Source organism: Lepisma saccharinum, chromosome 15, assembly GCF_977018435.1.
Source record: "Lepisma saccharinum chromosome 15, izLepSacc3.1, whole genome shotgun sequence".
Taxonomy (NCBI): Eukaryota; Metazoa; Arthropoda; class Insecta; order Zygentoma; family Lepismatidae; genus Lepisma; species Lepisma saccharinum.
The window spans coordinates 10,188,427-10,216,125 of record NC_139243.1 but is presented as its reverse complement, the minus strand read 5'-3'; the positions used below and the strand labels follow the sequence as shown (position 1 = coordinate 10,216,125).

Sequence of the window (27,699 nt, the reverse complement as noted above, 5' to 3'; positions counted from 1 at the left end):
AAAGTGCTTAATGGACACGTATGGGGCTTCTGCGTGTTGAATTTACAAACGGATATCAACAGAATCGTCATGGTAGGCTACATCGGGTGAAAAGCAGACTAGACATACAATGTACGAAATCTTCCTTTCGTGCAACGTATCGTTACGAAACTTATAGTTACAGGGAGGTATGCATTTTGTTTGCCAGGAAGAGAGGAAAGGGTTGAATATGTACCATATCAGTTTGGTCTCAACAGGCAGGAAATAAAGATAACGAACAGGAAATATATAGATTTTGCGATGGTGACATGAGGCAACATTCCATTAGGCCAGCTTTAGACGAAAGCATTTCCTTTAATATTTTTGCTAGCATAAATGCTACGTAAATGCTTCCAAAAATCTTATAGCAGATAGTACTTTACACGGAAGCATTTGATGTAACATTTCGGCTAGGTTTTGTGATTACAATGCATAACATATACAGCATGAAAGGCACGTCGAGTTACACCATATATGGCGAGTGCACAGCGTTTACAATTGAAAAAACTGAAATATTCTTCCATACGTGTACAGTAAACGTTGTAAAGTATATATTTAATCAGCGCTATGCTTCTCTACCTAAAACCATTTAATACGAAGCGTAATTCCTCTCGGTTGAATAATTATCGTGTTTTAAAAATTTGAAGTGATACGTTATTTACATCTCACGCGGCCGCCATTACAACTGCGCTCGTGACCTAGAGGTCGCTTCTGATTGGTTACGCTACGAAAAATGCTACGGACCGAGCCTATCCTTGAGAAATGCCATGAAATATGCCATGGCATCTGAAATGCCATAAGATTTCCAACTTTACACGGTAGGATTTTGGTCATGGCATAAATGAAAAAATATAAATATGCTGACCAAGGCAGTAATTTATTTTATTAAAAACATAAACTAAACGTAACGTTTCAACCTTCTAGCAAGGTCTTCATCAGACTCTGTATCAAGTACAAAAGTAACGAGATACACAAGAAGGGCATTATATATACACAAACTTCACTCCCTCCAGACTATTAGAAAGTTGTTAGGAACTTTCTAGCACGTGGCTTTCACTTTCCAACTGTACTTTCACCTAAAAGGCTAAACATAATTACTTTCATATAGAATGTGAAGAGATATTCATATAGAATATCTCACGCTCTTTTTCCTTCATTTTTCTCCCTTCTCCTCTCCTCTTTCTCTCTTGTCCTTTCCACTCTTTCTAACACTTTCTTCCATTCTTTGTTTAACTTCAGTCCCCCATTCCAGTTCATTGTGTCTTCTTCACCTTTCTTCTCTATTTCCTTGGCTTCCTTCCATTTTCTCACTAACATTCTCTTCTCCCTTCCTATCTGCTTAGCCTCATCCCACTCTATGTCATGTCCCGTTTCTCTCGTGTGTTTAAATATCGCATTTCTCTCTCTCTTAAGTCGTACATCATCCCTATGTTGTTTCAACCTATCTTTCAGTCTCTTTTTTGTTTCTCTTATGTACACACTCTGACATTCTTTACATTTTACTTCGTAGATAATCCCTTCCTCTTCTCTGTTTTCCTTTTTCTTGTTTGCATTCTTCGCTATTCCTAAGATGCTTCTTCCTCCCTTCCTGTAAGTTTTAATGCCCGCTTTCCTAAGCACTTTGCATATCTTTTCCGTGGTCTTGCCCATACTCCTTATTCCAAACCTTCTCTCTTTTTCTTTCTCTTCCAATTCTCCCCTTCCTCTTTTCTTCCTTCTTCTGTTTGTCTAGTCTATCCTGCTTCTCATAGCCATTCTTTTCCAGCTGTTTCCATAGGCTATTTATTTTGCCTTCTTTTTCACATTCCTTCGTGCATATTTTCGTTATTCTGTCCTCCATATTCTTTATGAAATTTCTTTTTGTCCCCTCACTCACATCACTTCTTTTGTGGCAGAAAACCCCTGCTGCACACTTCTTCTGATGCCAAGCTGTTTCAATTTCTTCTCCTCTCTTCATTTTCATCAATATATCAAGGTAGCTTAACTTGCCTTCTTCTATTTCAAGTTCCAATAAAATCCCTCTTTCTTCATCTTGAATTTCTTTGGCAAAAATGTCGAGAGGCAGCTGAGGACAAGAGAGAAAGAGGAGAGGAGAAGGGAGAAAAATGAAGGAAAAAGAGCGTGAGATATTCTATATGAATATCTCTTCACATTCTATATGAAAGTAATTATGTTTAGCCTTTTAGGTGAAAGTACAGTTGGAAAGTGAAAGCCACGTGCTAGAAAGTTCCTAACAACTTTCTAATAGTCTGGAGGGAGTGAAGTTTGTGTATATATAATGCCCTTCTTGTGTATCTCGTTACTTTTGTACTTGATACAGAGTCTGATGAAGACCTTGCTAGAAGGTTGAAACGTTACGTTTAGTTTATGTTTTTAATAAAATTAATTACTGCCTTGGTCAGCATATTTATATTTTTTCATAATCATGGAAACAAGGCTTCATGGTGTTATAAATGGCATAAATGTTACGAAAAATGCTAAGGGAAATGCTTCCGTCTAAAGCGGGCTTTAGACGAACGGCGAAGAAAAAAATATGTCTGACACAGCGCTATTAAATCAAAATTTATATGAATTTACCAAGTCAAGGATAAAAACCTGAATCTTGGTGTTTATTACAGAGTTAAATCGAGAAATGTCGATGTGTCAATCAGGAGCGTATATTCTAGGCTAGCCAGGCTATATGCGAAGCCTATAGCCTAGAGAGTAAAATACTGAAGAATATTGACGATTCGAAGTTGGCAACCTGAATTCTTAGGAGTTGGCAACCTGGCTACCGTTGGGATGGCAATGTGGCTGCCTTGAAAACGTAGCAGGTGTCGCACTGAGCTAGTCCAGCTCTCGGGCTCAGCATACGCTACTGGCGTCAATAGAAGTTACACTTAGGGATACCTTTTTCCAGACCTCTGTACCCACCATGTATGAAAGTTGAACATGTCTATGCACTGACGTACGCAGCGGGGAGCAGATGAGGCAGCCCCTATCGAAATTTTGAGAGAATCAAAATTTTGAAAAGAATTCGGGGCAAACCGAAGTGATAAAATGCAAACTCTCCTTAAAATGAATTCCGATTATCATTTTTGTCTTTCAATAACTTTTAAAATGAAGGTTAAAAATCGTACTTACGAAATATTTCAAAATGTATTTTATAGCCAATATACCTTTTTTACAGTGCGTCACAGTGTATAAAAGTTAGCGTGGCACTTGAAAATTCTCCAGCGAAGGGGAAACCTTCAGTAACTTTCTATCGAAGCATTATGCAACCAGAGGGCAAGAAGCAGTATGAAGGGAAAATTCTCCTCATCCCTCCCCCCAAATACCACCCTGCTTATAATTTATATTATTGCTTGCAGGACCACTAAATATATTTTTATCACAAGCCGTGATTGTGGACCTGCAGTTTTTCCATTGTTGGTAGCTTTGAGTTGGTGTTTAAAGTCCACTTTATGCACAGTAAGGTTAATCGGGACTGGACCTACAGTTTAAAGTGGGATCCGAACCACTTGTTCCTCCACCGCGAATCGAACCCGGGATCCCTTGATTACAATGCAATGACGCTACCACTGCGCCATCGGGGAGGACCTGACCAGGGTTTGTAGCGTCGAAATGCCTCAAACAAAAACAAAAAGAAAGAAGAATTGTTTGCCTTAATGGTGGACGTTTGCTGGGAAAGTTTGATGACACGCTGTAACCCACGTGTTACGTATAGTATGGATTTCGAGAAAAGACCAAAACTGGTGTTTATAATCAAGATAAAACAGAGTTAAGAGACAGACCTCGCATTCGAGACGAGACAAGAGATTGTGAAGTTATTCCTCGCGTCGAAACCATCCCCAAATGTACTATTGACTCATCCTCAAAATGAAAGGCCAACCACAATCTCAAACAGTAGTTTCAAAGGATCATAAAAGTGAAATTACCAAGAAAAGCAACTACTTCTTTACACCTTGATATCCTTGGTGCATTATTGCCATTACACCACAGTTGAAGCGTGATGATACGTGGTACGTCTTCAGAGATCCCAAGGTTGTTTTAAACAATTGCGTTTTAAAAGTGTAAAATTGAAAGAACGACACTTACATGCTTGAAATGTTGTTTATGTTTTGATACGGAAAATAGGAACAGTGGTTGCCAGGTATATTTTGTGATTACAATTTTATCACATTTAAAGAGCAATAGGCGAAATTTATGTACATTTTCACTTTACGCAAAGGTACTTGTTGCTAATACGTACAAAAGACCCATTTTGTTCATCAATCTGGTTTAATTTCCGATAAGATTCAAGACAGGACTGGTTAATCTAGTTAGCTAGCTATGGTTGAATATGTTACGGCAGTTAGGCTATCACGAGTTTAAGTTCGTTCAAGGGTATAAGGAAAAGTTATTTCAGGAAGTGCATTGGGCACAAATCCAGATTTGAGCAGTCAATGAAAGTTACTGAATGTCACCAAACAACATTCCATCAACTTTTTTTACCTTACGGGTTTTGTGCCAGAGTCGAGTATAACTTGTTTCCCCCTATTCAACCTATATTAAGAGAAACGAGCTTTGTCTAAAGCAAAATTGCTAATTCCATTTTATAAAATTATACTCTAATCTATACCTGAGGCTAAACACATACAAAGGCATTATTTTATTTCATATTTAGCTTTAAAGTATCAATACGTATGATCACTTGAATTTCTAGTAGTGTTGCCGACGGGACAGGCTTTTAAAAATTCGAGACGAGACGAGATTGATCATGTGTCATAAGACAAACGAATATTTTCGAGACGAGACAGCATTTCCACGAGACGAGACAGGCCAAAGTCTCGTCTCGTGGGCAACACTAATTTCTAGTCTTCTATCGTATCCAAAAATTATTATTCACGATAACCAAATGTTGGAATGTTAAGAATAAAAAGATGAATTTATGACAGTTTCTTAATGCAGAAGATTTCAAATAAAAAAGCATATTCTTGCCAAAGGGGATGAGGAGACAGGTGAGTGGAGAATGTAGAACTGCACAATTTGTATTCCTGTCTCGACAATATTAGAATAATTAAATCAAGAAGATTCAGGTGCGCAGGCCATGTGGCACGAATGGGAGGATAGAAGAGTTTACAGGATTCTTGTTGGGAAACCTGGTTGTAAGCGACCTGTAGGAAAGCAAAGACGAGGATTGAGGGATAACATTGAGATGGACCTAAAGGAAATCGGTAAGGCTGGAAAATATTGGATTGAGCTTGCCCAGGATAGGAACAGATGGAAGGCTTGTGTTGCTGCAGTCATAAACTTTCGGGTTTAAGAAGGCTAGAGAGAATTCTTGCCAAATCAATGTGCACCACACTCTTCAGAATAACATACGAAAATGCGAACTATTTACCAACATATTTAGATTCCACTGACATTTGACAACAAACCACGACCTTCAGTTTAAAACTACGCAAAATATCCTAACATGCAAACTAAACAACCCGTAAAGAACCAGAGTTACATTTTTTATCTATATCGCCGCTTACGTCACTCTTTAGAAAAAGAATATGCTGTGCAGTATGACGAGCAGGAAAAGTTACATAAATCGAATCACGCCACGTTTCATAATCCTGAATACCGGGTTCTGTGCTAATAAAATCTAACAAAGATAGAAATACTTGAAGAAGAAAAAAAGTTTATTTCCTCTAATGTTGGACATTATGAAATGGGACTGAGCCAAACTTCAATATGAATTAAATCACGATATAGAAACAGGCAACTTTCACAGTATAATCAGCAATGAAATATCGCGTTTAATAACATTAATAAGCAGCTATTTTACCTCAGGATGCTTTCAATGAGTCCCTAACAATTGCAATTTTCTTGTGCCTGTACCTGCAGTTGTATCAATTCTTGAAGCTCTCATTGCGTAAAAGCAAGACAATAAGCATGGTGACTGACAGCTTGATTCCTAATACTTATGGGATCCAGTCTACATTCATTGTTTTTTTATATATTACGGATGTTAAAATTATGTATTTATGCACATCTTAAACATTTTATAATGAAACAATGATGTTAACCAAAGATGGATAAAATAATGTCAGCGGTATTCATCCACTCCTTTTACATGTAGAATTTATAATTACATAAGAGTAAAGGGCGGGAGAGTAGAAAGAAAGAGTAGAGATAGTAACAGGGAGAGTGGAGAACAGAGAGAGAGGCATAGGCGCAGTCTTTAGTGGGTCAAAGCACTTTCTGCCCCCCAAAATTCCACAAGAAGTATATACTTAACACATCAAAAATATTGTTGTCAATCTTACTCCCTCTCCCCAATATTTATGGGAAGTTGACTCAGGATAGGTTCGAGGATAGAGGAATCAGATACAAAGGGAGAGATGCAGAGAGTAGAGAGAGAGAAAGATACAGAGAGTAGAGACAGAGAAAGATACAGAGAGTAGAGACAGAGAAAGATACAGAGAGTAGAGAGAGAGAAAGATACAGAGAGCAGAGAGAGAGAGAGAGAAAGATACAGAGAGCAGAGAGAGAAAGATACACAGAGCAGAGAGAGAGAAAGATACACAGAGCAGAGAGAGAGAAAGATACACAGAGCAGAGAGAGAATGATACACAGAGCAGAGAGAGAATGATACAGAGAGCAGAGAGAGAGAATGATACAGAGAGCAGAGAGCGAATGATACAGAGAGCAGAGAGCGAATGATACAGAGAGCAGAGAGAGAATGATACAGAGAGCAGAGAGAGAATGATACAGAGAGCAGAGAGAGAATGATACAGAGAGCAGAGAGAGAATGATACAGAGAGCAGAGAGAGAATGATACAGAGAGCAGAGAGAGAATGATACAGAGAGCAGAGAGAGAGAAAGATACAGAGAGCAGAGAGAGAGAAAGATACAGAGAGCAGAGAGAGAGAAAGATACAGAGAGCAGAGAGAGAATGATACAGAGAGCAGAGAGAGAATGATACAGAGAGCAGAGAGAGAATGATACAGAGAGCAGAGAGAGAATGATACAGAGAGCAGAGATAGAGGGAGAGAGATACAGAGAGTAGAGATAGAGGGAGAGAGATACAGAGAGTAGAGAGAAACAAAGATGCAGATTAGAGAGGGAGAGAAACAAAGATGCAGATTAGAGAGGGAGAGGGGGAGAGTGAAATATACAGAGAGCAGAGAGAGAGAGTGTGTGGTAGAGAAAGGGACAAAGTGAGAGATACGGTAAAGGTAGAGATAGAATACGATTTGATACAAACTTCTAAATATTTAATACGGATGTCAACGTGCTTTCTTCCTCGTTTGTATAGCTGACAACATGTCTACTTTTAGTATTCACATTCTCGATTTGTCATACCTATGTATGGTTCACCTGCCATTTAAAAGAAACTTATACGGCTGTATACAATAAGAGTTGGAGCAAAACAGTCTATTAAACGTGCAACCAAAGTCGAATGGTTTATTAGTCAATAATGAAATAACGTAACGCACGTTTTACGATGAATGTAAAAGCAATTTACGGGTTCAGGCAGTACGACATGTAAGGTTGGTTCTAACTAGAAGTATAACCAACAAAAAATGTCTAGTGCAAAGCAGTTTGACCATGACTATGCTCATGAAGATTGCCAAGAGATTCCGGAAAGAATATTACTTTTCATTTTTTTATTTTTGAAAATCTCAATAAGCAGCATTTTGAATTTCGAAGTAACAGGTTTATAGCGCTACAAATTGTTGAATTTGAACACTGCTTAATACTTATCAGTACCTCAAGATGTGAAAAACAATAATAAAAGTTAATTGCATTGTATAACCGATCGTGTTTGATGTAACCTGGAATGTTTAAAAACAAAGTTTCTTTGATTATGTTTCGTCCTTATTTACAGTTCCTGGATTTATGTAATATATGGTCAACGACCTGTTGTGTAGGAAGAAATGAAATGAGTTAATAATGTCATCAATTGGTGTAAAAAAAATACAATTCATTCTACTATTTGAAGTGTGCATGATCCTCAAAATGCCACAGAAACTTGTAATCGCCTTGTAATCAAGGGATCCCGGTTCGATACTCGGTGAAGAACATAGTAGGAACATACACATTTAGTTTTTGACGGAAACTAAATGCGAAGTAACACACTGTTAAGTTTATTTTTTTATGTTTTTGAAAGGTATAAGGTATATGCATTTTCCTACCATGTTAGTCACGAAATTGTATGTAAATTAAATGAAAAATGTAAAAGAAACTGTTATACGCACAAAATTTTGAGTTTATTTTCCGCCATGACACTTTCTGAAGTATGAATTATCCCCCGAGTTATGCAAATTACGGGGAATAGATTAATTCTGCTGTAAACATTTGATAAGCAAAAATACACACGAATAAACTTAATTCTTTGTTAACTTCATAAATGTGCTGCCTTTAGAAGGGAAATGTTTTAATTTGTGTAATAAACGTAGTTTTAAAATCAAATCTGGCATTTTAATACTGAAATGTCATTTTATACGCTGCATTTGATCCCAAAATGGGGGCAGTTTTTGTACCGAAATCAATATTTTATTCGCCACAAATCCGTGGTCCTAAGTGGTTCGGATCACACTTTAGATTGTAGGTCGAGTCCCGATTAGCTATCAGTGCATAAAGTGAACTTTAGAAAATCAAACGAGACCGATATTTGCCTTCGAGATAGTGTTCTTTTTTTATTATTATTAGACGAGACAGAGAGACAACCTCCTAACGCACAAGACGAGACGACATTTTCAGAAGGTAGAAACCACAAGATAAAATAAATTACCGCGAAGATGAAAAATGCAGTCATGATTCCGATAAGGTAAAGTTACGAACACGTGACAGCTCACAGGAAAACAATAGGACGTAAAAGGAAATAAACGTTTTTGGAGTTTTTCCAGGGAATTCCGCAGCGGATGGGTTTAACCTCAAGGTTGTTAGATTGTGCGAGCTACAGAAGATTATTTTCTACTTCTACCACACGCACATGACCACCGAAGACTTTTTCTTGATTGAAGAGAATTCCATCACAAATAACATTTCGAAACACAGAATTATCAACATAAGATTCACTCAGTTCTTTCAAGAAGTATCCTAGAGGGTAAAAACACAGTGAGGAACAAGGACCCTTGCACATCGCACGGAGCCCGGTCAAGCCATAAAAATGTCAGGGTTTAATGAATGAACTGGCTGTCGGACAGGCACCTTGAACACCATCGCAGAAGCTTGCAAACGACAACTCTGTCAAAAAAAAAACAAAAAAAAAAAAAAAGTGGGGAAACAGGAGGGTGTCTTCCAGGAAAGGGAGAAGTGACCTTGAGTGGACCAATCACACAGCCTTCCACTTGAAACAAGGGACCCAAGATCAAACCGTGTTTGTTCCGGGGAACCTTTCGCGATGAGCGGGCCTCCACTATGTTTTCTCCCATTTAACTCCATGGTTTTGAATTACCGGAAACTTGTCCCCGTGAGTGTCTGGCGATGTGTTTCACCGTGTTTTTGCCCTAAGGGGGGGGGGGCGAGGCCCCTCCTGAGATAGAGAAAGCGAGGGGGCAGATCAAAGCAGCGCGCAGTGCAGGAAACGGCTGGTAGCTGCCGAGCCCTCTCGTGTTACTACTTGCGCAAAGGACTTGTTTCTGTTCACTTGCTCCAGAGATCCTCAAGACAGAGTGGAAGTATTTTGTATTCTTTCGCGTAGCATATTTACTTCTAGATTAATGGCGACGATGAGTCATGAATCAAGCGGTGGAAACTATCTAGGAAACTATTTAGAATTCGAAGCTAGCATACTCGATAGCCTAGGTCTAACGCTGTTCCCTTGCAATCAGTGTGTCAGCGATTAGATTCCCGGGAGCACGAAAGTAATTCGAAATCAGCTATAAACAGTGTGAGCATAAAGTTGGCTTGAAACTAACTTAGACAAATGTTCTGAGTCACACTAACCGCTGTGCTTGCATAGTAGGGTGTGGCGAAATTTATTTTACGAGTTATCTTTGTTGAAATTGCCATATGCAAACTTAACGCACCCAATGATAAAGCCAATCTATGTGGCATGATTAAGGGTCTCCCCGATGGCGCAGTGGTAGCGTCGCCGCTTTGCAAGCAAGGGGTCCAGGGTTCGATACCCGGTGATTGCACAAGTGGTTCGGATCCCACTTTAAACTGTAGGTCCAGTCCCGATTAGCCTCACTGTGCACAAAGTGGACTTAAAACACCAATTCAACAATTCAACATGTGGCATGATTAAGGGGTGAAGGGTACAGTGGAATCCATGAGTATTATCGTCCAAATTGTCCATCATCATGTTAGTGCACTTTATTTGACCCAATAATACCTTCAAGAATTAAAAGAAAACTCAAAACAAGCTATTGACAACTTCTACACCAGTATACATAAAAATCCATCACTTAAAAACACACAGGATGTAAGAGAAAAAAGTATGAAAATAGTCATGGACAATTTGCACGGTAATACTCATGATCCCACTGTACAAAGTGATTAATGGGAACTTTATACATATTGACCTTATGCCGGCTTTAACATAGTTATTCAAAAGGAATCCTGAACATTCCAGTCCACTTTGTAATGAATTAGCATACTGATAAAAAAAAGTGTTATATCTTCAACTATACATGTTAATCAACTGAATCAAATTCATTCAACATTGAATATTGAAAATGAATGACAGAAAATAACAAATGAGGACTTTTATACAAAACCAGTTTCCATGCAAAAATAATAATTTCCCTGGCTTTTGCAGGTTTATGGACAGTTTTTTTAATCAAATTTCCTTACTTTTCCATCGAGTTTTTCAGTCCTAAGTTGATCTGGGCTTTTCCAGGTCAGAGTATTGGCATGTCCACCTTTAAAAGTTGCACAAAAAGGGGGAACATGAAATGGTGGACAATTTGGGCTCATCCTTCTTCAACTTCCGTTCAAGTCAAAAGCTGCAACCGTTCGCCTTGTCTCGCGAATTGCCGCTTATTGCGAGCAGAAAAGCCGCATCATGAGTTGTGTTCTCGATAATTGGAGCAGAATGGGGAAAACGTCGGTCAAGGTCACGCGAGTGCTCACGCGTTGGTGGCCAGCGAATGGGAAGAGCTCCTACTTCTTGCTACGTGCTTCGAATTTCTTCTAGAGTTGGCGTAGGGAAGTTTGAAATGTCTGCTAAGAGAAAAGTGTAATGAAGAACGCTGTGCCAAGATGTCTACATGCGGGTGGGTCAATCAGGTGCTTCGTGTCGTAAAGCATCTGCGGTATCCGTTCTGTCCCAGATCGCAGTATTTTTATAGGTTAATTCAGAGATGGGAAGTTCATTGCATAAAACTGTAAACATTATGACATGATTTATTCTCTGATAATACCCAATAAATAACGATACAAGTATGGTTGTGTCGGCCTCCGTGGCGAAGCAGTTGGCCAGGGGTCCCGGGTTTGAATCCTGGCCAGGCCTGAGCATGTGTGTTTGCGAGTGTCACTTCATAAATATCATCACTCATCCTCATATTTCGCGATTAGCCAACAGTGGCAAAAAAGCGAAGTACAATAAACAAAATCAATCAATGAAACAAGTATGGTTGTAAGTGACAAATCTGATAAACAATAGTTCACAAATGACAATGTTATCCAATAGAAGATCATTTTTCATGTTATATTTCGTGGTTGGTTCCACAATGTGCCTGTGAAGCCAGGGGTCTCGTTCGAATCCCGGCATGGGTGTTCTTCAGCCCTTTCATCAATCTATCACTACCCTTATCGCGATTAGCCAAAAGGGACGGAAAAGCGACGCTAAATAAAAATAAAATACAAATTCCTCAATCCTTACGTTATTACGCAAATAATACTTCAACGAACATCAATTCCCGAATTTCAAACCATTTATGTCCAAGGCAATTACAAAAATCCGACAATAACTGCAAAGGAAATGCTTAGACCTACCGAAGTAAATGTGCCTCTCCGATGGCATGGTTTTAACGTCGTCGCCTTGTAATGACCCGGCGCATTCACGTAGTGGTTCGGATCTAACTTCAAACTGTAGGTCCAATCCCCATTAGCCTATCTGCAAATAAAGTGGACTTGAAAAATCTCGCTACACTGATGGTTCTTTGTGTTTGCCCTCTGCCCTATTTCATCAGGTCATCACCCTTCGTTGCGGTTAAACTAGTGAGGCAGTAAGGGACTCCCGCAATCTAGCTCGGTTGATTGCCATTTGCGAAACGTTGACGCAAGTAATGTGCAATCTCTGTGGAGATATGGTTCTGTGAAAAGAACAGCTGTTTCTCAACCAAGTACAAGGTGAAGATTGTAATAAGGCTTTGACGATTGCAATATGCGCTCAACATAATAACCCCGAACAAGCATGTTGGTAAAAGGGGCCGTTATCTTATCGGTGAGCAGTTACATGGTTCTTGAGCAAGATGCATGCATGGGGCAATATGTCATCGGCTCTCATATCTCCATCGCTAAACTAAGCTTTCCGTTGTTCATAGCTGGATTTTGGCAAATGCGATAACACTGAAAAATGTTAATTGCTGGAAAAAAAAGTGTTCATGTGTTTCTAGGACATGTTCTGAAATCGCGAAATAATTTGGCGTAAAATGCAAATTCTCGCGTTTTTCGCGAATTTCAACACATTTTGTGCTTACAAAACTGAAAATACCGCGATAATCCATCATTCCTATGTTTTATACTCTACAAATGACATATTCATGCATGCATACCGTGCATGGTTTCCAAACGTTTATCCAAAAGAAAACTATGTTGCTTGTTATACATGAAATAATACCAACGATTACATGAAACCACATTTAAATGGATGTTTCTCAAGATTTTTCACCTTCTACGGGAACGTTTTGCACACCGAGCAAAGCAGTGGTGTTCTAACGAGGGATCGAATGCACACCTACCGTCAGAGGTGAGCCGCAACGTCGATATTTGTTGCGCGAGAAATAGGTTCCAACATATGAAACTGTCACGAACAGGCGCAGGTCATCTAGCCTACGATTTACAATACTAGTTTAAAAGAACAATGAAGCTATAATTTTAGGTATATTTGGCAGAAAAAAGTGTGCTAAAAAAAAACATTTTGGGAGAAATGCGACAAATCAAGGTCTCTACTCATAGCTTAAATACGTATAAATCAATCAATTCGTGGTAGTTTTCACTATAACTGTAAATTAGGGATGGTCAAGAAATTCAGACAACTAAAATGAGTAGCAGATATCAAATTTCTTTGAATTTTGATAACTCTGTCAGAGTCACCCAAAACTAAAGATGAATAACCTTCACATATTATAACAAGCAACAATATCGTTCCAGGAAAGCCACAAACGCGTCACTATCGTTATCAGTGGCTGAGTAGACGGAACCACGCCATATACCACGTGGTACCAAAGCATCATTGGTAAAATTTTCGTGACAATGTGTCTCGTTCGAGACTTGGGCGTGAAATTCGAAAAAAACTAACTCAAATTGACATTATTATGTGATCTCTTCAGACATACGAAGCTGATATCTATTTGATTATTTGGCACACGGCATGAGTTTACAATACCGGACCACTCTCCAATTTCTATAAAATTTCGCCTACTTACTAATTTCGGTGTCCTGATGACGTATCTGTAGTTCATATTTGGCGGTCACTTGTTAAAATTGTACATTTACGTGTACAACTTGTAAAATAACCTTGCGATTTACCACGGTGATTGTCCATACACAGCAATTCGGAACCATCTTTCTTTCGCAATTAATTAGCTAATGGTCTTCCTTTACGCACAACAATCTTGTTGACGACAGACGAGGAATGCCTACGAGGTTAGGTTAGGCCTGTTAGGTTAGGTTCCATTAGCATAAATACAAAGAAAAATTAATATTTTAGCTAAGAGAACTATACCTTATCTTGCCTGTTGATTTCTTCATGTTGGGAAAATGGCGTCTTCCGTGGAGCTATTGTTCTTATCGTAGGGTTACGTTACGTTAAGAAAACATAGTTTATTTCATTTTTTTCTCGATTTCCATACTTGACCGCCAATTATTACATGCAGATTCGTGATTAGGAGTTCACAATTAGTGAGTAGGCGAAATTTCATAGAAATTGGAGAGTGGTCCGGTATTGTAAACTCGTTCCGATTATTTATAGGTAAGTTACACATTAGAAGATCTCCTTGGCGGAGTGGTTAGCACGCGCGCTACAACGTCCCGGGTTCGAATCCCGTCCTGGGCATGGATGTTCTTTGTGTGTCCCCCTTCATCAATTTCATCATAGGCCTATTATTCTCATTCTCATCTTCGCAATTAGCTAAAAGTGGCAGAAAAGCAAAGTAAAATATGCATCAATCAATTTATTGTTAAGTTCAATTCATGTCCATACATAGAAGGCTATCGGAGTCTGTAAATAAATTTCGCTATGAAATCCCAAATGGAAAAATTAATATTTTTATACTTCCAACATTTCTGTGGTACACCGCGAGCACTCCTGAGACACATTACATTGTGTGCGTGTGTGTGTTCATACAGAAATTGTACTGGATTTATTTTTAATTTTACTCTTCAGATATATTTTTCATTGTGTTAGTAGAAAATAATCTACTGTAATTAATGGTTAATCCAGTTTTTGACTCCTCGTATGCAAACTGTATTACTTTTATTTTATTTTAATTTTAAAATTACTACTTATTTTTCTATTCACTTTATTATTCATTTTTTAATTGAATACAATTGAGGGGTCTAGTGAGAGAGGGAGCTATGACACAAATCTTGAAAATTTTATTTTTTGCCATTTTCAGTCTTCTCCTACCATCTGTCATCTATCATGTGAACTACGACCATGTGGCATAGCTCCCGCTTGTTCTGCAGCAGATTTTCTGAGTTCTTGAATACGTCCTCATCAGCATTTTGAGTGCGAGAAGGAGCTATGCCACTTACTGATGGTGTCTGCAATAGGAGTGGCAGAGGTTGTGTTGCAGTAACCTGTGCTAGATTTAATATCAGCCCTGAAGTTAAAAGATCTCATGGCAATAATGCCTTACATTCCTCCAGTTTTTCATGGTGTTTACCAAAAACTAAAATCCACAGAAACAATGGACAGTGAAGATCCTCCAGAAAACATATGAAGTTGTCTTTATGTAGATATGTAACCCTGTGAACATGATTTACACTCAGGCAAAAGTATTTAAGCCTTGTTCAAAGTATTTGATGTGCTAGATTGATTTTTCCACATGGGTATACTACAACAATATATCATACATGTTCATAATAAATGGTATTTATATTGTAATTCATATTTTTCCTTTTGAATAATTTACCTAACAATATGTTCAGCAAAAAAAATACCTTTTGTTATACAAATTATGACTCAACGCAATGCTTTAGAAAACTCAATTTATTTCCATTTCTTGTCAAAGTGGCAAAGTCTCTCACTAGACCCCTCAATTATTTGTAAAGAAAAAATTGAACACTAATGGTTAAGTGGAAGAGAAGGTAACAATGCCTTAACTTCGCCATGTAGACAAAGTCGTAAATAAATAAATGTAAACAACAATGGGAAAATATAGGATAACAATGGCCAACAATATCTGAAATAACACTATATGGAAACAGTTAATTGATAAAAGTTCAATTGAGAATTGATACTAGAAGTTCTAGAAAAAAAGGTTAAGATAGGAGAAATTAACAAAGGAGTAAATAACTTTAGCTAGCATACTTTTACTCGAATTTATTGCAAGTTAATTGAATTGTAACAATTATTGTTGAGCAACAATATGCTATGCATGGTAGTCATTGATGGAAATTTCGTGTTACGACCTGAAACATAGCATAAAGATATGCTGGAATTTCGCACAATTTTTTCATTACGGTAATAACTTGTAAGTGAATTTACAAGTAATGAGTGTGCTCAAGTGTATTATTCGGAGTGGGACTACTATTTATAAGTATTATTCACTGGAATAACCCTCACCAGGAATCGAATCTGTTACCCCTAGATTACAAAAGAAGTAGATAGATAACCACGGCAGTATCGCCGCGGCCTCTATGGAGGTCACCAGGGGTCCCGAGTTCGAATCACATCCTGCGCGTTCTTTGTGAATGTCCCTTCATCATATCATCACTCATCCTCATCTTCGCGATTAGCCAAAAGTGGCAGAAAAGCAAATCAATCAATCAGCCATCGCAGTACTGCTGTTACTGGATCGAAGGACTGACTATATCACCTCCCTTATAGCACTCCACAGGTCAGTTGCGTCCATATAGACGCAGAAATAATATTAATAACTTACCTCTAGAATATTCTTACCGATGAGGGTCCTAGCCAATGGTAGCTCAGGTGACGTCACTGCGATCGATTTCCGACGGTAAGGGTTCGATTCTTGCTTCCATGCTCGGGCTCAATCGAAGAAGTTTTTCTCGCGTCAGGAGATCTTGAAACCCAGATACAAAATATTGTCCTGTCGCTGCAACAAAGTCCGATATGGTGACGACATGTTTTCAGGTGGAAAACAATGCCAGAATTGCCTCACGAGTATAGTCTGTTTCTTTGGCACGCGAGTTGCACGAATAGAACAGCTTTCAGACGTTATGTCACACTGTGAATCATTATTTTTCCACACCACAAACAGGTCAATGTAAACAAATTTCAGCGATCTACAGGAAGCATTTGGAGCAATGGCGTGGCGAGAATTGAGTTTCTAAGGGTCAAGCTCCACAGAAATATATTTGGAATAATGGTACTAACAATTTTCATTACGTCGCCCCCATGACTGAGTGGTTAGCACATCGCGCTAAGAGATTCCAATGCTGGCCAGGGCATGGATGATTGTAAGTGCCCATTCATCAATTTCATCATATCATCACTCATCCCCATCTTCGCAAATTAGCCAAAAGTGGCACAAAAAGCGAAGTAAAATAAATAAATCAATCAATTTTCATTGAAAACATTAGCTTCCATTTCTTGCCTATAGATGGAGTGGACGTGATTTGATAGATAGCTGAATGCACTGCCTTGTAATGAAATCTTTAAGCCCATTAACTAGAGTGATTGTTGCTAGAACTTCAAGAATTTCACTGGAAACTAATTTGATTTTGCAGTGTAAGTGTCATCAAACATTCATTCACACTTACAGAGGAAATGTCATAAAATATTCAGCACACCCTGACGTCATCACAAACGGGCAAAACTTTGTCAATAACTATAATAGCCGAAACTCAACTCGAAATGAATGTTGGACGACTGTGCCAGAGTCTTGCGTACGAAAGTTCTCAAGAAACCTTTTTTTTCACAAATGTTTTAAGATACACAACACTTATTCTCAACTCTAAATCATTAGATTTGCTTAGAATTCATCCTAGAGTATTGTAGGAAATATTCGAATCCCGGGCAGTTATTTATCCACACACACACACACCCTCAAAATTTCCTCTACATCCCCAATTCACAGTCAACTTGACAAAATTTACGCTTACACCTACTAACTACGAACTTACACTTCCCCCTTCCCCCAATGGAAAATTCTGGATAAACCACTATCCCAAGCAAGACGTTCGGACCTTTCCAGCCCCACGTGGTCCAGTGAAGGAAGAACCAGTACAAGAGAGGTGTAACGACCTTCAAAATGCAATCTTCCGGCTGACCTTATACCCATCTACACAGCAGGAGCTGGTTTCAATCGCAGGAATTTATAATATTGCGAAATGCAGTGTAAAACTATTTCCGCGTCAGCGAATAATTCTGTTTGTATCGCGGTCTCGTTGTGATATGTGACAACGTGTATTATGGTCTAACAGTAAGAAAAGCATTACATTAAGATTTCATGCAGATGACTGGGCTCGTTGCTCTGTATCTCCCCGATGGCGTAGTGGTAACGTTGTTACCTTGTAATCAAGAGGTTTCGGGGCAGTGGCGGATTCAGAAGTTACAGTTGGGAGGAGCGAAAATCAATTGGGCACATCACCTTACCGAGAATCAATTCTAACCTACACTTGGACTGTTTTATACAAACAATATGCCCGACCCTGTGACCGAGTGGTTAGCACATCGCGCTGCGACGCCAAGGGTCCCGGGTTCGAATCCCGGTCGGGCTTGGTTGTTTGTGAATGTCCTTTCATCACTCATCCCCATCTTCGCAAATTAGCCAAGAGGCACAAAACGCGAAGTAAAATAAACTAAATCAAATCAAAATCAAAAACAAACAATATATCATACTGCAAACACGAACCAAGCTGGCAATCATGTTCTACACATTAACGTATTGTTTTACAAAAGTAAGAGTCCAGGGCTGCATTTAGATAGTTATTATTGTATGTCGTTATCATAGTTCCTTCCATGTATTGCCACGATAAACTGAACGATCAGATGTGAGGGGTAAAATGAGTAAACAAAGAAACCAAAACCTACTCTGTCATGGGGTCTCTGAGGCACAGTGTTTCGGTTCCAAATTTAAACTGTAGGTCCAGTTCCGATTAGCCTATCAAAAAATATTTTTCGAAGCTCTGTGATAAAAACCAAACATTTAAGTCTTAAAAAAAGAGACATAATAATATATCTTAAAATCTGGTAGTTGGGAGAGGCAATCGCCCCTATCGCCCTCCCTGTGGATCCGCGCCTGTTTCGGGGTCTGTACCCGGTGATTCGGATCCCACTTTCGTCCAGCACCGATTAGCCTTTCTGTGCATAAAGTGGACTTAAACAATATCTCTTAGTTACTCACGAGTGTGAATCTAGCCGACTTCCGTGGCGAAGGGGTTAACATAGCGCGCGACGACGTCAGGCGTTTTGGGTCCGAATCCCGGCCTGGGCATAAGTGTTCATTCGTGAGTGTCCCTTCATCATTCTTCGCGGTTAGCCAAAAGTGGCATAAATGCGCCGCTAAATAATCAAATAAAGGTATACAACCACTTCATTAGGCAGATCGGACAACCTACGTTTGGAGTATGTGCGAGATGATGATCTCATAGTTGCTCAACATTTTCTAAAAGTATAAACAATCCTCACATACGGGGAAATATGGAAAAATAACATGAGCTTTTAGCCTTACTGTGCATAAAGTGGACTTAAAACATCAACTCGAACCAAAACATGAGCTTTTAAAAAAGAAAGTAGGCTATCTCCATTACAATAAAGCATTTTTTCCTCAGTAATAAACTACTTTCAAAATCACTTCTTCAGTTTTTGATGGCGTCCTACGAAAAATAATTTCCTTCCAGTTTTTGTTGTTGTTTAAATAATACAAATTCGAACATTAACCAAAAAATACTGACAGAAAATGGTAGTCACGTGTCAGCTACAAATTTACAACTTTTCCGAGCACACTCAGTACTTTAAAAAACTAAAAAAAAAACCTATTCGAAATCGTACTATTTTTAAGCATTTATTTTCGACCTAAAATATAACTCCCTTCCCCTCCTCCCCCTATCAGTAAATGACAGACGCTATCACTCATTCAACCTGCAAAGAACTACACGCACAAAGGCAAAAATCCACAACAATGACGCGACAATCAACAAACTCGCTTCATAATGGTGATTTCGAAACTATATCGCCCGAACAAAAAACGTACACAATGCAATACGGTTGTGTCAATTGTTGATGAAAAGGTGGAAAGGGGGGGAGGGATACATATTTGAAGGTATGCGTCAGAGTTGATACAATTTCGAAAGCAGGGCACAGAGTTTTTATCATTCCGTTAAATGCAGTCACATCACACCACGAGCTGATACGGTATAGAAGTGTAACGCCAAATCAGGTTAGGCATAGCCGTTGTACACACTTCTGGGTTATGATTCCATTGACTTGCAATAGGATCATTCCAACCCATAAGTGTCCGTGACTGTACCAAGTTGATTGCATTTCGTGAGGAACGGTTCACCTGTCTTTTTAGCCAGATTGATTGAAGATTCACTAGTTTTAGACCGTCACAGAGTGTGATCGCATATCTTTAGACGTCATGGAGGGTCATAATTGTTCGTTTTCGACGCTTCGGGAGCCAATCGCTTAATTTTAGACTCAAAAAGAGGATCTCAACTCTTAATTGACCATTTATTGTCAGTTTTAGACACTTCAAGGGACGATCGCTTAAATTTAGATCTAACCGAGCTGGATTACAATGTACGAGTCCGTTATTTGACGATTTATTGTTAGTTTTAGACGCTTGTAGGGGGTGATCGTTTAATTAATGATTTGTTGTATTACACTCTTTGGGGGTCGATCGTTTAAATTTAGACCTAAGAATACAGAATTAGAACTCACTCCTATACAAATTGACAATTCCGTGTTGGTTTTAGACGTTTCAAGGGACAATCGCTTGAATTTAGGCGTAAACCCGGGAATTTGCAATTTATACTTGCTAATAATGTTTATTACTTTTTAGACACCTCCTTGGAAGGGGGGTAGCTTATTTTAGACAAGGGGATGAAATTTTGAGACCCTTACGAAGATTCAAGATTTATTATTTCATACCGGGGAGCTTACTTTTAGCAGTCAAGTAAAGGGGGGGGGGGGGGCAATCAATTTTTGTCTTCTATTAATTGCCAGTTTATTTAGTTCTAAATGTCTTGGGAAGCCCAACGTTCCTTAAAAAAACACATCATCCGCAACAACCGGCTTTTTAAACCTTCAACTGCACTTCACACAACATTGTCACCACCAAACACATCATCGATCCAACTGCGAAAACAAGAAAAAAAAATCACTGACACATTTCTCGCACCACTATCCAATAACTGAGATTCACAACCTACCGTGTAAATTCCTTATCCCAGCTAGACACGTCAATTCTTCAGTCCCGTTGTGTTAATTCCTGGATTGGGACTCGCTTTTCAGAAGGGATATCTCACTATCACTTTACTTATCGACCTGTTCAACTTCGGCGGCACGAATTGTGCGCCCTTCGTTTTATTCTACGAGGCTGTGCGTTAGGGGCATCATGCCACACATGCACTGACCAATCAGGAGCACTCTTACATTGGCTTTGCGCTGTTCGAGTCGCGCACTAGCAGACGCCGGTCACCGAGGCAACGCGTGACGTACACTGCAGAATACAGCTGTTATTGGGCACGGCTCTGTTTTACAGGCGTGCCAACTCGTATAGTAAGTAACTAGAATAAGTGATATATTACTATATACAGTAAAACTTCTCCTAAAGGACGCCTATGGACAGCGGAAACTTGTAAATAACAGGGGCGGCGCCAGAAATTTTCGACCGGGTGGGCAGAAGCTCCTTATTGATAATTAGGGTGGGCAGTATAAATGTAAGACCATATATAGTATATGTGTATGTAAGACGTATGTATCCCCCTCTCTCTTACACTCCCGATTTTCCTCTTACTTATTTTCCCTTTCCTTTTCTTGTTTTTCTCTTTATCTTTTCTAATCTATTGTCGCATCTTATTCCATTTCCTTTCGCTTTGTCTCTGATGGACACAATTATTTCAAGGAAGTGTTTACCCATGCGCAGCCATACATTCTAATCAGTCACATTCTTTCATGCATGTTAATACAGTGAAATAAATGTGAATTAGGTTTAAGCTTGTGTTGCAAATACAAGGCACATACTTGATTTTATGTATTCGGCGACAATGATAGAAAGTGCGATGGTAGACAATCGTGAAGTTTCTCGTAATTTAAATACATGTTCCTGAGCGTAGTATTTTCATCGTATGAGTTTTTGACTGAAAGAGTTTTCTTACTCCTTGGGGATCACTTTTCTTAGCTTACAAGGTTTGTACAACTGACAAATCTATCCGAATGTTTGTAGTAGCGGCGATTGGGTGCCAACATTTGAGAGGCAAGGACAATATACTTTTTTCTTGGTAGAAAAGGTTTAGCATAAAGAGGCCATAGTGGGGGGGGGGGGGGGGCAAAAAGTGGCAAAACGTGGCGGGGGAACTGCATCCCCCACTTCCCGCTCCTCCTAATCGCCGCCACTTTATGTGTGGGGCGAGGATTTCTAAATAGGATAAGCCACTCATTAGTAGATAATTGAATAATTCTGTAGCTTTTTCCATACATAACTGGTTTATTAAAATTTATTCACTTCAGTATTGTAGTGATTATTGTGATTCCTTCTTATTAGTAGAATGAATATGAAGTTGATATTTCCCATAGCATATTGATATTTGAAGATAACAGGTATATACAAATTGTAATAAAATAAGAAAAGGGACACTTCTGGAATTCAATGCAGAGCTAATTAAAACTATATTATACTCTCTAGCATACTTAAACCCAAAGGTTTATGGCTGCAGCAACACAAGCCTTCAATCTGTCCCTATTCGGGGCAAGATCAATCCAATCTTTCCCATCCTTGCCGATTTCTTTTAGGTCCATCTCAACGTTATCCCTCCATCCTTGTCTTGGCCTTCCCACTGGTCTCATACCATCAGGTTTCCCAACAAGAATCCTGTAAACTATTCTTTCCTCTGTCATTCGCGTCACATGGCCTGCCAATCTAAGTCTTCGTGATTAAATTATTCTAATAATAATTTAAAAAGTCGAATTAAACAATAGTGTTGGCGGAGGAAGTATCGCTAAGATGATGTTTTTATTTGTTTACTTGGAGATTATTTTAACCATACCCAGGCTGGGATTTATATACGTATGTGGAGGCCTGGAGCTGCAGTCCTCAAGTTCAACCTAAATTCTGATCTAATCTTGATCTTACCAAAAACTAAATATGCTGACCAAGGCAGTAATTTATTTTATTATAAAACATAAACTAACGTTTATCGTTAACAGTTATCGAACGTTAGTTTATGTTTTATAATAAAATAAATTACTGCCTTGGTCAGCATATTTAGTTTTTCATAATCATGGAAACAAGGCTTAATGGAGTTATAATTGATCTTACCCTGTATAATTTTGAGCCTCCTAAGCCTACTAACTGCTTTTAATCATGGAAGTGTTCATTTGATCACAGTTTTTGTTTCAATAGCTCTAGTAATTACTTTCACTTTCTAATGACAAATTTGGCTTTTTATGAGTTGATAATATGTGAACATTTCTAGCATAGATAATATTCACAAACAAAATATCGAAACATTCATATAGCTATCTCCAAGTAGGTATATGTACTTATTGAATTTGATTGGGTGGGCAATCGGGTGGGCACAGGAATTTTTGGGTGGGCGCTTGCCCACCCGTGCCCACCCCTGTCGCCGTCCCTGGTAAATAACTAACATTTCTTAATTCTCAGGCAGAAACACGTGGGAATGGAGATTACTTCCTAATAATGGACATTCTCAATAACGGAGACGAATACTGAAAGCGCCGATTTCATACTTTCGAACTTTCATATAACAAAGGACAATCTAGATTTGACCTGCACAGTTTGGTTACGCTTTTTGCAACAATACACACAAGAATTTGGTAGCCTTTACTAAAGTTAGTAATTTTGTCTAAAAATTTTGAAAATGTGCACACTTCCCAACGTAATTTCGTTCTAGTAATGAACAAGCACTTGTTTTCCGCCTATTTAAGCAGGTTTTTCTTGCCAGAAAGTTTTTTTTTTATTCAAAACATTTTTTTCTCTATGTACACTTGCACATCAAATTATTGCAATATAAAATTACTACAAAAACTTGATATTTTCTTTATTTATTATTCCTGTTATTGTTATTTACATGTAAATTGGGGCTGATGAAAATAGTGCAGTGGCGTGCAGGATTTTCGAAAAGGGTGGTGGTGTGTATATATATATATATATATATATATATATATATATAATTTTATAATAGTCGGTCCTCATGATGCTGTTTTTTCGCTCATTTTTTTTAGGAATACTGGGCCAAAGGGGGGTCATGACCTCCACCCCAACCCAACCTTGGGCACGCCACTGGCTGAAGGTAGTGCGGACCTACGAACGGGTAATTTTGGATTTGAATATTTTTGAATGTGTCAAAGCAATCCATGAAGTCACTCACATAAGTTACTTAATTGGAAGCACCGTGTACATAAGCCGTACAAAAACAATTATTTTTATCTGGTGCGGCGCCTCCTGAATCGCGGGGCCTGGGGTGCCCTTCCCTATGGCGGCTCAGGTATTTATTTTGAAATAACTATGTAAGTTATTTTCCGAGACGCATCTTCAACGTCCCGTTTGGGCACTTTTTCAGATCAAGGGTAGGCAACACTGCTACAGATACATGCACTTGTCATGCATAAACGTGTATCTTTAATCGCAGCGGATCGCCCATGAATGGCTGGCAGCTGACAGCATTGTGGAGTACCAAGTCCGCTCTGTCGGTTCCTTAAAGGGGGATAATAATATGAAAAAATCCCCACAATACATCACGCCCTCACATGGCTGTCATTGGGAAACGACGAGTTACTGACCTATAATGAAGTAACAGAGAAATTGCGATTTCGACCTCTTCCAAGAGGTTCAAATATTTTCTCAGTGCATTCGGTGGTGTGAACAAGGGGAGAGGGAGTTGGTGGAAGTTGCAAGGAAGTACCGTGTTTGGGTGGGGGCAGGGAGAATTTGAATGTTAATGAGACATACTCGGACCCTGTGGCCGAGTGGTTGTCGGCCCCTGTGGCGGAGTGGTTAGCACATCGCGCTACGACGCCAGGGGTCCCGGGTTCGAATCCTGGCTCGGACATGGACGTTTGTGATTGTCTGTCCTGAAAAGTTCTGAAATTGAAATATGAATGAAATGATATTAGTGAATGAAGTGTGATGGGGGAAGCTTCCGCATAGGGGGCTTTCCTTTATAAAAACGAAATTAAAAAATTGGTTAGCACATCGCGCTGCAACGCCAAGGGTCCCGGGTTCGAATCCCGCTCGGGCTTGGTTGTTTGTGAATGTCCATTCATCAATTTCATCATTTCATCACACATCCTCATCTTCGCAAATTAGCAAGAGGCACAAAACGCGAAGTAAAATAAAACTAGATCAAAATATATAATATATATGCGTGTGTGTGTGTGAATTATTATATGATGTAAATGTTTATTATGTGTCAAAGTAAATGTATCGGAATTCATTAGTTACTTTCATATAAATTAAATATTTATAAAGTAGGAAACTAATTCCTTTGCCTAAATTTAAAAATTGAATTATTTTTTATTAATTAAAAATAATTAAATAAAAATAAAATATTAAATTACAAAATAGTGCATAAGTTTTGTTTAGTTTTTGCATTCAATTAATATAAATCATTTAGAGTTCATAATTATGTTTGTCTCCTGTTCCTGTTTTATTTTCATTCTGCTTGTATGTTTGATTGATTGATTTGCTTTATTTTACTTCGCTTTTTTGCCACTTTTGGCTAATTTCGAAGATGGGATGAGTGATGATATGATGAAATTGATGAATAGGCACTCACAAACGCCCATGCCCAGGCCGGGATTCGAACCCGCGACCCCTGGCGTCGCAGCTATGTGTGCTAACCACTCCGAAACGGAAACCGGATTTGCATGAATGTGCATTGGTGTAGATCTGTTAATGGTATCTTGAAAGGGGAGGGGGAGAGATATGGGGTGGGGGGCTTGTGACCTAAACACACACAGACACGTCCTTTGTGTGTGTTTTCGATACTATCTTTAGTAAAGCATATTGAAGTCAAAATAAATTGCTTATCTTTATTGATGCAACAAAACCCCACCCATGGAAATGTTTAATGTGGGTGGTTTTTTAGAAGATCGTTGGTGGAACACATTGGGGAGGGGGGCAAATGATAGGGGGGATGATTTCAAACTGAAGGTCCATTTGTAACCATTTCATTCGCAAAGTACTGACAAAACTTGCCGAACTTAGATATTTTATCGCTGCATTTGTGTACACGCCTTTTTGGAATCATCGTGAACACGCTCAAGACAAATAGATATAAAAAAAGTCATTTACGGCGCTAAAAAGAAATATATAAAGGAATAAGACATTTCTAAAAATAAACATGCCATTGTCTTGGGCTTGTAAATATTCTTTCATTACTAGAATAAAAATTTGGCGGTGTGTTTGTCGGATTCTTTTTATCTTTATGGCTGAATTGCCGAAAGTGAATCTAATGGAAATAAGAAACAACCTATAATAAAATACCCTATCATTGCTGATTACTTTCTTGCACCCAGACAAAAATGCAATAACCCATCCCTCAATTCTTTAAGAAACATTCTTGCGAATTATTATTGTCGTTCACTGTACTGCTCCTCGCGTATACGCCTACCAAAGCAAAGAGTTACACTGAAGTTAGCATATAAACGTTTTTTGTACCATCACAACTGAAAATACGGTAAAAACGGGCACAAGAAACGGCGCTATTGACGTCTCTATTTACGAAGGTGCACTGATTGATTTATTTGGTGTTTTAAGTCCACTTTATGCACAGTAAGGCTAATCGGGACTAGACCTACAGTTTAAAGTGGGATCCGAACCACTATGCGCCTCCATTGCGTATCGAACCCGGGGTCCCTTGCTTACAAGGCGACGACGCTACCACTGCGCCATCGGGGAGGTCCTACGAAGGTGCACTGGAATGAAACTGTGATAAGGAACTGAACTTTAGGTAAATAAATGTTTTTTTTCTGCGATAAGATAGAGACCCTCGTTTTTGCCAACATTCTGATCATAGCCTCATATGTCAACGCAGCAAATTTTATTTTACATAAAAACGCATATTTCCCAGTTTCCCGTATGTGAATACACATTTCGCAAATTTTCATTTTAAGTGCATAAAATCGCTCATTGACTTCAGCTACCTCGAACTCCTCGAAGTAAAAATGTTTATTCTCCGCACCTCTTTCATATCGAGTGTGTTCGGTTCGTTTTGTCTTTGAACACGCTCGCTGGCAGACTTCTGATGCCTCGCCTAAGATCCTATTGGGGGAAAATATTACCCCCCACTGGATCTAACGCACAAGTGCCAATGTCTAAATGTACAGACATTTTGGGGGAAAAAAACCAAGGTTTTCAAACTTTGTGCCAAATTGCACGTGTTTTGGAAGGTCAAGTAGAGGAAGAGAATGCTTTGGAAAACTTCAGCATTATAGTGACATTTCGTGCTTCAAATATGCAAGAATTGTTTCTTGTGACGTGGAGCGTTTTTCTCACAATATAAGATGCTTTTTAGAGCTAATCGTCACAGATTTACAATAGAGAAGTTGGGAAAAAAAACTGTGATCCACCTCAACTCTTCCAAAAAATAGCTCGCTAAGAAGTACGTAAGCATTTAGAAACTGATTTCAGGTGTTTAAAATGCATGCAATATTTTGTTTTGTTACCAAATGTTTTTTTTTTTATTTTTGTCACATATTTTCCTGTTTTTATCACATATTTTCAACATTTATGACACATAAAAAAATAAATATTTCTGAGTTTTTTCGCACATAAAGTTCCGTTCCCTAGTGATAACTGATTGATTGATTGGTTGGATTGGATTTATTTTACTTTGCTTTTCTGTAACTTTTGGTTAATCGCGAAGATGAAAATGGGTGATGAAATTGTGAAATTGATGAAGGGTCAGTACACCCATGCCGTGGCCGGGATTCGAATCCTAGAGCCCTGGCGTCCGCCAAGAAGGGCGAAATGATAACACTGGTCAACAAGATTTTGCTTATCATTGTTTTGTGATGAATTCTTATAGAACAAAACACGAATCCGGCAACGATTTTGTCGAAATATCAACATTTTGAAAGATATTAGCATGTTTTGTTCTCTCGCTCTGCTGGCTTAGACGCAGCAATATGGGTGTATTTGCTCTTACAGTCGCTAGATGGAAGCACAGTTGCTGTTG

At 38.8% G+C, this 27,699-nt stretch overlaps 1 protein-coding gene across 1 annotated transcript in view; it reads right to left on the bottom strand.

The window, feature by feature from the left end:
* FASN1 (Fatty acid synthase 1) overlaps positions 1–20,870 on the bottom strand; it is a 73,021-nt gene extending 52,151 nt beyond the window's left edge. Inside the window, exon 1 of the mRNA XM_083137061.1 lies at positions 20,710–20,870. The gene's annotated coding sequence lies outside the window, so the exon portion shown is untranslated. The remainder of the gene's footprint in view (positions 1–20,709) is intronic.
* Between the last annotated feature and the right edge of the window lie 6,829 nt (positions 20,871–27,699).